This window comes from Clupea harengus, chromosome 19, assembly GCF_900700415.2.
Source record: "Clupea harengus chromosome 19, Ch_v2.0.2, whole genome shotgun sequence".
Lineage (NCBI taxonomy): Eukaryota > Metazoa > Chordata > Actinopteri > Clupeiformes > Clupeidae > Clupea > Clupea harengus.
Genome location: NC_045170.1, coordinates 13,819,816 through 13,833,785, shown reverse-complemented (window position 1 = coordinate 13,833,785; position 13,970 = coordinate 13,819,816). Strand labels below are relative to the sequence as shown.

The 13,970-nt window shown below is 40.8% G+C and overlaps 1 long non-coding RNA gene across 1 annotated transcript; it reads left to right on the top strand.

The window, feature by feature from the left end:
• The first annotated feature begins 11,297 nt into the window (after nt 1-11,297).
• LOC122133805 lies at nt 11,298-12,640 on the top strand. The gene is made up of 2 exons (XR_006153001.1): nt 11,298-11,704; nt 12,537-12,640. It is a non-coding gene; the product is annotated as an uncharacterized LOC122133805 (long non-coding RNA).
• The last annotated feature ends 1,330 nt before the right edge of the window (nt 12,641-13,970 follow it).

The window sequence follows — 13,970 nt, the reverse complement described above, 5'->3', positions numbered from 1 at the left end:
TTTGATGTTCCAAAAAAACTTTTGATTCTGATGCGATTACAGTTGCATATAAGAGACCTGAAATATACTGTACATGTTGAATTGTAATTCCCACGAATGCTATGTTCTTTAAATGCATGAGGGAACACACCATATCATGTAAATCATGTTTGCATTCTGAGTCAGATTCAGAGGGAGTGCTCCCAAGTTGTCAGTGATTCATTTTTCAAACAACTAGAACAAAGTTGCCCAGCAATGTGTTGAATAAGACAAAAGAGCTTGTCATCAATGGTTGATTGGTATGAGTGGTGTGAGTCAGAAGTACTCCTGAAGACACAGATTGTGCAGGGAAAAACATTTTGGTGATGTATTTATTAATGTATATTTCATGTAGTTGCTCTGGTGAAGTATTAACATTAATAATTAATTAATAGGTGATAGATTGAAGATAGATTTGATGATTCATGATTGAGGCTAAAGCAGTCAAAGCTTTGCAAAGTGTCATGAGAAACAGATTTTTTTTTTAATGATTGCCTTTGTCGTGTTTTATTGCTGTGTATTTCTGTCCTATTTGTGTCGAATTAAACAGGACCAGGACTTTTATGCTTGCAAATGCTTCAAATATTGACTACCCATTTCTTTACCTTTCCTATTAAGAAAGTAGTTGATTGTGAAGGGTTACATTTACATTTAGTCATTTAGCAGACGCTTTTATCCAAAAGCGATGTACACAGGAGAGAACAATCAAGCTACGAGCAATAGAGACCTAGTGTAACAATAAATATACTAGGTCTCTATTGCTCGTAGTTGTGAAGGAAGGGTTAACTATCTTGTTGGTTGGTTCATTTTGATGGTATTTCTTAATTCTTGGAATATATAATGAACAGTCAAACATGATTTACAGTCTTTTAGTTCACCAAGTATGACATAAAATGTGTGTGTAGGATGTTAACAGTATATAAAAAACTGAAAAAAATTCAGGATTTATGTAACAGAACTATTTTCTTATCTATAATCAAAATATTAGTAATAACAGTATGTAATTGTTAATTTACGAGATCCAAGATGTTTCCAAAATGTTGCAGGTGTTCAGGTATAATGTGATGTGATCTTGAACATGAACTTGTGTATGCAACATTTCAGAATCACACAGATATATGATTTGGGGCCTTGATTTCATTGACGGACAACAACCAAAGCAAGTCCATTGCGCATGGACTGAAGCTATCGTGCGGCTTTTGGGAGCATTGAATTGAACCATCCATGTTTGTGCTTAGGATCTTGCTCATTGTATTAAATCAGCGAAATGATTTTGCCAAGTTAATAAATTAGCTTTAGTTTGTTTGCTGCGGACTTTGCTCATTGCCGGTTCCCCATCTACGAAATTAGAGCCCATATTGTGTGCTCTAATGTCCTGAACTATGAGGTAAAATTATTATGCATCTACTGTAATATATGTTCATGTTCATTTTCCAGATGCTTGCCTATGGCTTGCTTTAGGGAGTACTCTGTCAAAGAAAGCCCTGGCATAAAATTTGGAAAATTTTCCACCATGTCAAGATGGGCGTATGCCAGGGCCAATCCGGCTTATATTACATCTGCAAATATTTTGAGAAAAGGATTTGCTACAGTCGGGTGTGGTGGCTGGTACCGGACGCGATGAGTAAAGCAGACCACTGATTGGTTGCTTTGGCGTGCACCAAGTGTATTTAACTAGGATGAGATCCCCTCTTGTCTATGCATTGCACCTACCATAAGGTAAGAGGCTCTTGTATCAAGCCAGCATTTTAAATTATTGTGTTTAGCAGTATTGTAAGTGACATTAGTGGGTGAAGATTTGAGAAGGGTTAAACCTTTGTAGAAAAACGTTGTTGGGCACACAGACTTAAACATTTAATAAAAAACAAGGCAAGACCTGTTAAATCAGGTTTGTGAGATAAACATTTAGTTTGAGAGAGTTGTTAATGTTGTCGATTAGTGATGTAATAGATTTGTATTATGTTTAATATGTATTATTATCTGTGCAGAGGGATCATGAGGGAAGTCCTGCTCTGCGCTGCAGTTCTCTTACTTTGCGGTACGTATTTGCTAAGGGCTGATTAGTGAAAAAGGTTACAAAAGAAGTAATCACAAAGTTATTATCGGAAAAGGTGAAACACAAATTAAATAAAAGTAATACAAAGTTCAAAGGAAATAGCAAGAGAATTGTCAAGCTGTGTTGTACATCAGGTTTACAGTGCACATGGCCTCATGTGTGCTGACTTTATTTAATTCTACTGTATGTTCTTTGTCATATGTGAGCAGTGCCATTTTGAACATGCTGACATTAACTGCATGTGGTTTTGTATAGTGCTCTGCTCTGCAGTGCCAGCAGGTCTAGGGTCTGTCCCGGCCCCTTTTAAACTGGATCTGGGAAAAGACGCAGCGACAGGCACCTGCTGGGTCTTCGGAGACCCCCACTACCGCACCTTTGATGGCTCCCACTACGACTTCATGGGAAACTGCACGTACACAATGGCCAAGAACTGCCACGAGGATGGAGAGCCTCCTGCTTTTGAGGTGGAGGTCAGAAATGAGAACCAAGCTGAACTGCAGATCACTTTTGTTGAGTCAGTTATCGTCAAGGTCCATGGTTACACCATTAACATCGTCCGTTCAGAATACGGGTTTGTGAGGGTAAGTGACCTTGAATAAGAATAATGCATAATGGGATGCATTAACAGTTATTTCCTCAGTACTTTGTCACTCTGTTAATCACATTTATATAGCGCTTTTCACAAAGTGTATGTTTCACTGTTATGTGTACAGTGTACATAAACAGAATACACATGTTTAGACATGTCTGCACTATTGGCTCAGTGGAATACAAGATTTGTTTTTAAACGTTAAAAGCAAAGAATGACAAACTGAAAAAAAAATGTTTGATTGAAGGTTGAAGAATCCAAATGGAACCTTCCGGTAACTCTGGACAATGGCAAGGTTAGACTCTCTTACAGTGGTCTCACAGTCGTCCTGGAGACAGACTTCGGCCTGAGAGTGCAGTACAACTGGGGGCAGTATTTGGTGGTGAGCGTGCCACGCAGCTTCATGGGTAAGGTGTGTGGCTTGTGTGGAAACTTCAACGGTGACGACAAGGATGACCTCACCAGCCCTGCGGGCACTTCAGTGGGCAGCGTGGCAGAACTGGGGAAGAGTTGGAGAGTGCCAGGTGTAGACGCTGGCACCCACTGCCAGGACGGGTGCATGGGGAGGTGTGCTGTGTGCAAGAGTGACAAGAGGCTCCACGACTGGAAGGGAGAACTCTTCTGCAAAGTTCTCATCAAACTGTTTACCGGGCCCCTCAAAGAGTGTGCTGCTGTGATAGAGCCCACGGTGTATCGGGAGAACTGCCTCCAGGACGTGTGTATGGGGAAAGGCATGAAGAAGTTCCTGTGTGACACACTGCAGGTCTACACTGATGCCTGTCAGCAGGCCGGTTTCATGGTATCAAATTGGAGAGGAATTGTTGGTTGTTGTAAGTACTGGCATCCCTGAAGCTGAATTGCTTAATTAACTCTTCAGTTCACATTGGGAATTCATGTGAAATGAATGTAAATGTAATGGTGAGGTGAGGTATTTAGTAGACGCTTTTGTCCAAAGCATCATGTATGCTATGCCTAACTTAAACTTAGTTCTGTCCTTGTAATGTTAGAAATGGGAATTTTTTTAAGAAAGTTTTAGAGGGAATTTGAACTTTTTTGTTTTGGGCATTTAGTGTCTGTATTAATAGTAATGTATTAAATAATGTAAAGCGTAGCAAATCAGGAGTACTTCCAGTTTCTGATTGATCACTATTCTTTGTATCAGCCAGAAGGTGGCAATATATCATCACTCATGATCACACATATCTGGATTGACATGTGGCCCATATCCACCGGCAGCTCCTCAGATAATGCTTGTTGTTTCCCTTGTTATCTCTCAGCTGTCCCTGAATGCCCAAAGAACAGCCACTACGAGGCATGTGGCAATGCATGCCCTGCCACCTGTGGGGACCCTGACGCCCCAACTAGATGCCAGGCCCACTGTGTGGAGACATGCACCTGTGACGAAGGCTTTGTCCGCAACGGGGACAAGTGCATCCCACAGCCCCAGTGTGGATGCTTCCACAGTGCGACAGGGAGCTACGTGCCACCAGGAAAGACATTCTGGAGTGACGGCTCTTGCAGCCAGCAGTGCACCTGCAATCCAACCAGCAATCAAATTGAGTGCAAGCAAGCCAGTTGCCCTTATGGAAAACTCTGTGAGGTGGTTGATGGCATTAGAGGCTGTGTTCCCAACATGTTCGGAACCTGTATGGTGTCTGGTGACCCCCATTACCTGACCTTTGATGGCGTAAGATTTGAGTTCCAGGGCACATGTGTCTACCAAATGGCCAAAATGTGCTCCAGTGAAACCAGCCTGGAACACTTTGAGGTTCTTGTTCAGAATGAAGCTCGGGGCAAAAGGGATAGTTCATCTGCCAAACTGGTTGAGGTCAACATATATGGATACTCTATCACTATCAGTAAAGAAAACAAAGGTAAAGTACAGGTGAGTAATCTTATCTCTTATCTCTTATTTTTCCTTCTGAGACTGCTATAACTCTTTACATTTCGTTGCCTCTGTACTTGTACTCTGTGCAATGACAATGAATTGAATCCAATCCAATCCAATAACTGTTATTGAGGCTATTTAGATAAATTAAACTGAATTGAATTTAAACAGACAAAAGAAATTGAAATATTTATTGAAATGTCCTACAAATTTAATTTCAGGTGGATGGGGAGTTTGTTAATCTGCCCATCTGGCTGGCTAACTACACAGTCTTTATCTACCAAAGTGGCTGGTTTGCTGTGGTGCAGGCTGATTTTGGACTGCGAGTGACCTACGACTGGGAGGACACAGTGTTCGTCCGTGTGCCCAGTGACTACAGCAGTGCCATGTGTGGCCTCTGTGGCAACTACAACTACAAACAAAATGATGACATGAAAATGAAGGACGGCAAAGAGGCATCATCGGCCACGGAACTCGGGCAGAGCTGGCGCGTTGCAGAGATCCCAGGGTGCATTGATGGGTGTGAAGGTCCCTGCCCCAATTGTGACATCACAGAGAAGGAGAAGTATGAGACGGCAGAGTACTGTGGCGGAATCCGGGACCCCAACGGACCCTTCCGGAAGTGCCACCCCCACGTGGCCCCAGAGAAGTACTTTGAGAGCTGCTTGTACGATGAATGTCTTCACCACGGGGAGAGGCGTGTGCTGTGCGACAGTCTCAAATTTTACACTGCGGCCTGCCAGAAAGAGGGAGTTGAGGTGTTGCCATGGCGATCAGAAGGATTTTGTGGTGAGTTCTTTGTATATATCACTTAGATTGATTTGAAATGTGAACTCGAAAAACAAATTAAAAGTCTGCCATTCTAATCCAGTACACTTTTCATCAAATGTAGCAAATGGTTCCTTACTATCCTCTATCTGTATGTGTGTGCACTCAAAAACCTTGGTGTTCGTACACAGTCATGTCTCTGTGAACGGGAACCAAACACAGTGGCTCAGAGTCCGACCAAGCAATACACAATTCCAGCCAATTAGCAGCTCCTAAAAACTCACCTGTGCTATTATTCTCTAGAGGCTCAGTGCCCATCACATAGCCACTATGAACTGTGTGCGAAAGGATGCCCTGCCACCTGCAGAGACCTACTGGGTCCCACAAAATGTAAAGACAACTGCTATGAAGGTTGTGCCTGTGATGATGGCTACATTCTGAGCGGAGACAAATGTGTGCCTGTTGCACAGTGTGGCTGTGTCCATGAAAACAAGTACTATAAAAATGGACAGGTTTTCTACCCAAATGGAAAATGTGAAGAAGAGTGCATTTGCAATGGCACAGTAAGTGCACAAAGTGTTTACCCAAGTCGCATATGTTTCAAGTAGATCCTAGATAAAGAATCATTATTATTATCAACATTACACATAAATACGCACAAAACATAACAAGCAGAAAAGGCCAACCTGTTGGTACAACTGTCCAGTAAACAGAATCAACCAAATGTGTTTCAGGTTGAGTGCAAGAAGTTCTCTTGTGGACCTAATGAGAAATGTGAGGTAAAGAATGGCATCAGGGCGTGCCATCCAGTTGGAAATGGCGTGTGCACCATTTCAGGAGACCCCCACTACAATACTTTCGATAACGCCACCTACACCTTCCAAGGCACCTGCACCTACTCTGCCACCGAGGCCTGCCACATTGAGGGCACACACCTCCAGCCATTCTCAGTGGTGGTGGAGAACGAGAATTGGTACGGAGAGTCCAGAGATCCAAAGGTTTCTGTGGCCAAGGCAGTTGTAGTGAAAGTTTACGGTCAAACGTTGGTACTGAGGAAGAACCAGCTAGGACAGATTTTGGTGGGTACCATTACATTACATTATAATACATTAAAACAGTGCAATAAATCACTAGTGTAAATTATTTGCAGTTAGTGTTATCCCAGTGATCTGAATTATTATTTTCCTCATGTTGAAATTGAAATTAACTTTAGTGTGACATAATGTACAACCTCAAATCAATGGAGACCGCATTATACATGATACATTTCTTACCTGTGATCAACTGAAACTCCACCCACACACTCAGTCCACTGTTATGTAATGGCATACTTTGCCCTCACCATGAATCAATGTCGGTTTCAATAGCGTGTCAAAACTTGGCCCAAATAACCTTATCTGTCTTATGAGTCACATTATTTTCATTATTGCCTATGTTGCAAATCCAAATCAAATTTTCAGATACTTTCACATATGCAAAGTAACTGACTGAGGTCAAACATGGTGAACATGTTTTTAGTTAAAAAAAAAACTAAAAAAAAACTTGAATTTGTAGTTTTGTAGCCCTATCAAATAGCCTATTCATTATTGTATCATTATTTTATTATTTTAAACATACAAATATAATGGACTGTTTTCTATCCATTCTTCTCCCACTGTTCTTATTAGGTAAATGAGGTCTTGGACAATCTACCCCTAAATCTTAACGAAGGTCAGATACAGGTATATCAGACTGGTACTAATGTTGTCATAGTAACCGACTTCGGTCTCAAAGTAACATATGACCTGGTCTACCACGTCACCATTACCGTTCCCACCAACTATCGTGGCAAGACCTGTGGGCTCTGTGGCAACTTCAATGGCAACAAGGACGATGAATTCCAGTTGCCTGGAGGCAAAGAAACCAAAGACATCAAAGAGTTTGGGGCAGCATGGAAGGTAGCTGTGCACGGTGTGGTGTGTGATGATGGCTGCACCGGTGAATACTGCCCCAAGTGTGATGAGAAGAAGAAGGCCATATTTGAGGCTGACTGCGGCGTCATCAAAAATCCCAGTGGTCCCTTTGCTGCCTGCCTGAATGTAATCGATCCAGAGTCATACTTTAGGGATTGTGTTTATGATGTTTGTATGGGCAATGGAGACCGCAAAATGCTCTGCCACAGCATTGCTGCATACGTGTCTGACTGCCAGGACTTTGGAGTTGCCATTAAAGACTGGAGGACCCCAACCTTTTGCCGTAAGTGTCCTTGAGAGAGGCTTTCAGTATATGCATGAATATATGAACACTTAGAAATATATAAATATATATATAAAATACATTATTTTGATAGACTCCTGAATTTTTCCTCCCCAGCCCTGTCGTGCTCTCCCAACAGCCACTACCAAATCTGTGCTGAGACTTGTGATAAGCCCTGCCCTGGTCTCAAGGATATGATTAACTGTCCTGATACCTGTGCTGAGGGCTGTAGCTGTGACTCCGGTTACTACTTCAATGGAACAGGCTGCGTTAAAAAAGATCAGTGCAGCTGCTTTTTTGAGGGACACACCTATGAGGTATTGCATTTGAAAGTCGTAACATGACACAACACAACACAACAAATCAATGATTGGGACGTAACTACAAATCAATTCTTGGAATAGGAGTATGAATGCATGATTTTTGCAGATCTTTTGCAACTATCCTTGCAGTGCAGCCTTGTTGAGTCATGTTTTACATAGCAGTCTAATGCCAAGTAAACGCCAGTTTGGTTTTATTTTCGTTTTCTGATGTCCAGATTGGCGAGTCTGTCATTGCCGAGGACTGCAGTGAGCGCTACACATGCCTGGCTTCAGGTGTGGTGAAACAGGAACACATCACCTGCAGGAGTGACGAAGTCTGCCAAGTAAAGAATGGTGTCCAGGGTTGTTACCCCCAACAGTGCACTCTTAAGGCCAGTGGGGCCTTTTCCCTATTCAATGGGACTCAAAGCTCCATAGACACATTGGGGATCTATGAGATGGTCAAGCTCTGCAATGACAGTCTTGTGGCAGACTGGTTCCGTGTGGTGGTGGCCTTCCTGCCATGCGGGGAAACGGGCCAGAACTGTGTGACGGCGGTGTATGTCTTCTTCCATGACTTGCTCATCCTTGTCGACAGCAAGCATGAGGCCTGGGTGAGATGCTTTAAATTGAAATAATATCTATAACACTGATAAAATATCCATTGACAACCATGCATCCTGAAATGTTCTTAGTACAGTATTATTTTAACGACATATATATTTTGGGGTGTTTTCTCCCTGACTCTCTCTTCTCTTGATTTGCAGGTCAATGGCAAACAGGTTTCCCTGCCGAGAGCTCTGCAAAATGAGATTTCCATCCGCGTGGCTGGGGAGACGGTGATCATTGAGAAGAAGTCCGTCCTCCGTGTGTCCTACAGCTTCTCGCATAATGTCACAGTAACGGTGGGCGAGGCTGTGGCCAGTCGTGTGTGTGGTGCCTGTGCAAGGCTCGCCTCTAATGCTGAGCTTCAAGAGGCAAAGTAATATCAGTTAAGCTAACTTAAGTAGGTGAAGAGGTGGATGATTAAAGAATGAAGAGAAAAGAAAAGCCTGATGGAGTCCATTTTAACAATTATCACTGTGCATGTAGTAAATCATTAAGATTGAGACTGAGATCACCTTCACGTACTCTCTTCTAGAGTGAAAGAGAGTGACAACTCACCTTTTTCACGCAGTCGAAAGGTTTTTCTGTACCAAAGGCCTCCAGGTTTCTTACGTGCGAGGCGTTCCGCATACAAGCTGCTGATCTGACAGGTGTAATAAGGCAAGGTGTGTAGCGGGCGCGGGGGGAACTCACTCCATAAAACTGACGCAGAAGCGAGTTCTTAGTATTGAGTTAGCACCTCAAAAATTTTATGTCAAAGAGGTCAAAAAGATACAAGCAAAAATGCAAACTACGTAACTCTTCTCCAAACACCAAAGCAAGACCGACTGACTTACACACTGTGCTCCCCTTTTATCCCCCTGGCTTCCTCTTTTTAGTAACGGACCTTTCCTTATTAGGTCATGGTTAACAAAGATGAGTTTGGTCTTCTTTACAGCCTGTGTCCCTTTCTCGGGGCCCCTATAGGGTACACTTCCTGTGATCCCTACCTGGTGTTTCCTCTTGAAACACAATTCAGCACATTTTCTTACAGACACGTACAAATATTTCAACATACTTAAACACATACATTGTTCTACAGCATGTAAGCACATTCCACACAGTATATAAGTATATCATCACACAGCATGTATGCATATTTCACTCTTCAAACAGTTATCTGCAAGCATATATGGATATGGGTTTGTCAAACTGCAATTTCAAAAAAGCACAAATTCGTTATATGATTATCAGTATGATTTAAGCCTAACATGCATATGGGTCAATGGTGTCGCTGGCGGTTCCATCTTTCTGCGATTCATTCCACAGGCCATAATGGAAAATTTGAACTATTTCATTTATTATTTTGAGTTATAAGATACCATAGTGTTCTGTTGAATAAACATCCATAAAAAACATGCTTTTGAAAATATAATTGATTCATTTATCTATGAAATGAGTCAGCCATGACAACTCGCAGACAATGACAGAGAAATATAAACACACACATGTGCCTGCGTGCACACACACAGACAAACACACACATAACAGCTTTTATAGCATTTTACTATTATGCACTAGTATAATGTGCATTTAGTCAGTGGAGATGTTATAAGAATAAGATGAATAAGATGAATAATTAAGCAATATAACACAAGTGCGAGTGGGACTAAGTAAGGGATATTCCCACGGGTGGTGTTCGGCCGTAGCCACGAGGCCGAGTGGCGTAGGCAACAACACCCGTGGGAATATCCCTTACCTACCCCACTGGAACGAGTACTATATTGCTTTTATAAAACAATTTTATAGTCAAACAATTAACCATTTAAACACGAAGTTATTGATTTAAAAATGTTTATTTCGCCATTGTTTCTCCACAACAAAATAGTTCCATTGTCAACATCTTTTGGAATTATAAGAACTTTGAATTAACGGTTATCGCTTAATTGTATCAACGCGCTATAGAATGTTTCATTGCAGAGTGATTTATTATTAGCTGTGAAAAGTCAGAGTTGGGATGTCCTGGGGTATTCCAACTCATGGAACGTCTCTCGTCCAATCAGAAACAGCTAAATAATTCGATAGAACCCAATTGTTTTATAATTGGGGTCATGGGAGCTATGTCCTACTAGATGAGGTACTGTATAAACTGATCTATCATCAGTTTAGCCCTTAAAAATCATCATGAGGGTTCAGATATATAGATAATCAGGACCAGAAGAATTTTGCGCAAGGGTTGAAACCTGTTTGAACTGTGAAGACATTCATGTCATGTCATGAGAAACTATCTTCTAGTTCTGTGGAAGGGCTTGGCTTAGAGATGTTAATTTCTTCATGGCTGAACACAAATGAGGGCAAATGCAAGAAGCCAAACCCAAGATAAGAATGTATCCTAAGAATGTAATGATTTATAAAGAGATTCTGGAGAAAGGTACAAGCCTCGGGATGAATAATTAAGCAATATAACACGAGTGCGAGTGGGACTAGGTAAGGGATATTCCCACGGGTGGTGTTCGGCCGTAGCCACGAGGCCGGAGGCCGAGTGGCGTAGGCAACAACACCCGTGGGAATATCCCTTACCTACCCCACTGGAACGAGTACTATATTGCTTTTATAAAACAATTTTATAGTCAACCAATTAACCATTTAAACACGAAGTTATTGATTTTAAAATGTTTATTTCGTCATTGTTTCTCCACAACAAAATAGTTCCATTGTCAACATCTTTTGGAATTATAAGAACTTTGAATTAACGGTTATCGCTTAATTGTATCAACGCGCTATAGAATGTTTCATTGCAGAGTGATTTATTATTAGCTGTGAAAAGTCAGAGTTGGGATGTCCTGGGGTATTCCAACTCATGGAACGTCTCTCGTCCAATCAGAAACAGCTAAATAATTCGATAGAACCCAATTGTTTTATAATTGGGGTATAATTGGGGTCATGGGAGCTATGTCCTACTAGATGAGGTACTGTATAAACTGATCTATCATCAGTTTAGCCCTTAAAAATCATCATGAGGGTTCAGATATATAGATAATCAGGACCAGAAGAATTTTGCGCAAGGGTTGAAACCTGTTTGAACTGTGAAGACATTCATGTCATGTCATGAGAAACTATCTTCTAGTTCTGTGGAAGGGCTTGGCTTAGAGATGTTAATTTCTTCATGGCTGAACATAAATGAGGGCAAATGCAAGAAACCAAACCCAAGATAAAAATGTATCCTAAGAATGTAATGATTTATAAAGAGATTCTGGAGAAAGGTACAAGCCTCGGGATGAATAATTAAGCAATATAACACGAGTGCGAGTGGGACTAGGTAAGGGATATTCCCACGGGTGGTGTTCGGCCGTAGCCACGAGGCCGGAGGCCGAGTGGCGTAGGCAACAACACCCGTGGGAATATCCCTTACCTACCCCACTGGAACGAGTACTATATTGCTTTTATAAAACAATTTTATAGTCAACCAATTAACCATTTAAACACGAAGTTATTGATTTTAAAATGTTTATTTCGTCATTGTTTCTCCACAACAAAATAGTTCCATTGTCAACATCTTTTGGAATTATAAGAACTTTGAATTAACGGTTATCGCTTAATTGTATCAACGCGCTATAGAATGTTTCATTGCAGAGTGATTTATTATTAGCTGTGAAAAGTCAGAGTTGGGATGTCCTGGGGTATTCCAACTCATGGAACGTCTCTCGTCCAATCAGAAACAGCTAAATAATTCGATAGAACCCAATTGTTTTATAATTGGGGTATAATTGGGGTCATGGGAGCTATGTCCTACTAGATGAGGTACTGTATAAACTGATCTATCATCAGTTTAGCCCTTAAAAATCATCATGAGGGTTCAGATATATAGATAATCAGGACCAGAAGAATTTTGCGCAAGGGTTGAAACCTGTTTGAACTGTGAAGACATTCATGTCATGTCATGAGAAACTATCTTCTAGTTCTGTGGAAGGGCTTGGCTTAGAGATGTTAATTTCTTCATGGCTGAACACAAATGAGGGCAAATGCAAGAAACCAAACCCAAGATAAAAATGTATCCTAAGAATGTAATGATTTATAAAGAGATTCTGGAGAAAGGTACAAGCCTCGGGCAAAAAGGCAATACTACTATTCAAGTCAATAATGATATCCAATAATATGGTATCAAAGTAAAATTGTAAAAAAAGTTTAAAAAAAAAAAAAACCAAGAGGTTTTGGATGACAGAGGAAATTGACTTTTAGAGACTGCCAACATCCCCTCACAGTAGGAGCAAAGTTTTGTGAGGGAGAAAGACATGAAAGCTAGCAGAGAGGAACATCACAGTTTATTTGGACTTGATTTACTTATTTTAAAAAGCTACAGTGCTACAAGCAAAGACGAAAATGTTGTAAGGAAATACAACATTTGTAAGAATTCATGCCAAGTAAACCTTCATATTTAACATCTTTTCTTGTCTCCTTGTTTTGTCTTTTGTACTCTGAAATCATTAGTGACCCACAAGCAAGAGGTGATACTGTCCAGCCTTAACAAAGATTGAAAATTACATGTAACATACTGCTTTCCTACATTTCTCTCGATCACACAGCTTCATAGATGTAGCCTAATGTGCAGTTGCAGTTGAACCATACGTTGTTATTGAGTGAAAAGATTTGTGAATTCTAATTATTATATAAATCCAACTTGGGGTGCTTTTCCCGAAAGCGTCATTGAACAACTAAACAACTAAATGATAGAGAGACTTTTTTTTTAACTCTCTCTCTCCACGGTTACCATTATGATGGCAATGATGCTTTCAGGAACACAGTCCTGAGCTACAATTCCCCCTGTACCTCATAATACAGACATGGGTAAAAGTCTGAGGCGAGGAGAGGAACTTCTACATTCTATTCTATCCTATTTTATTATATAATGCAAACCTCTGGTGAGTCAGCCTCTGTCTGAGGTCATGAATTAATTAAAATACAGTGTGTCTAGTGCAGATGACATGAAACATGAGATATAACTTTCCATAGTCTGTGTTTTTTTTTTTACGTTTGCCCAGCAGATGGAACCAACTCATTCGTGTCAGTCTTTAATTCACAGCTAAACATAATATCATATATTGCATTATATGATATAAAACACACCAACATGCATACTTTCTGAAATATTTACGTGTTTTCATTGACATGTTCAAGGACCCCTGTAACAACTGTCTATGCGTTGTTTTTAGGGTATATAGCACATATAACATAGAGGAATTTTCCTTTTTTATTTCATGTTGTCTTGTCGTATGCCTTTTGCTTATTGTTTCCGGGTACCCCACCCTGCTGTATTTAATAACTCCTCTTACCTCCATGGAAATACTTGACTTGAAGTTCATAAATCTAATGTTTCCAATCTGAAGAGTTCCCATGTTGCCACTCCTCATTCTTTGCGACGCATCCTGATGTTGCTTAATACCAGGGTTTGCATCATCATTAATCACTCATAGTGGTATTAAGAATCTGATATTTAATATTGTTGCCTTATGCATAATGCCTTATTTCTCA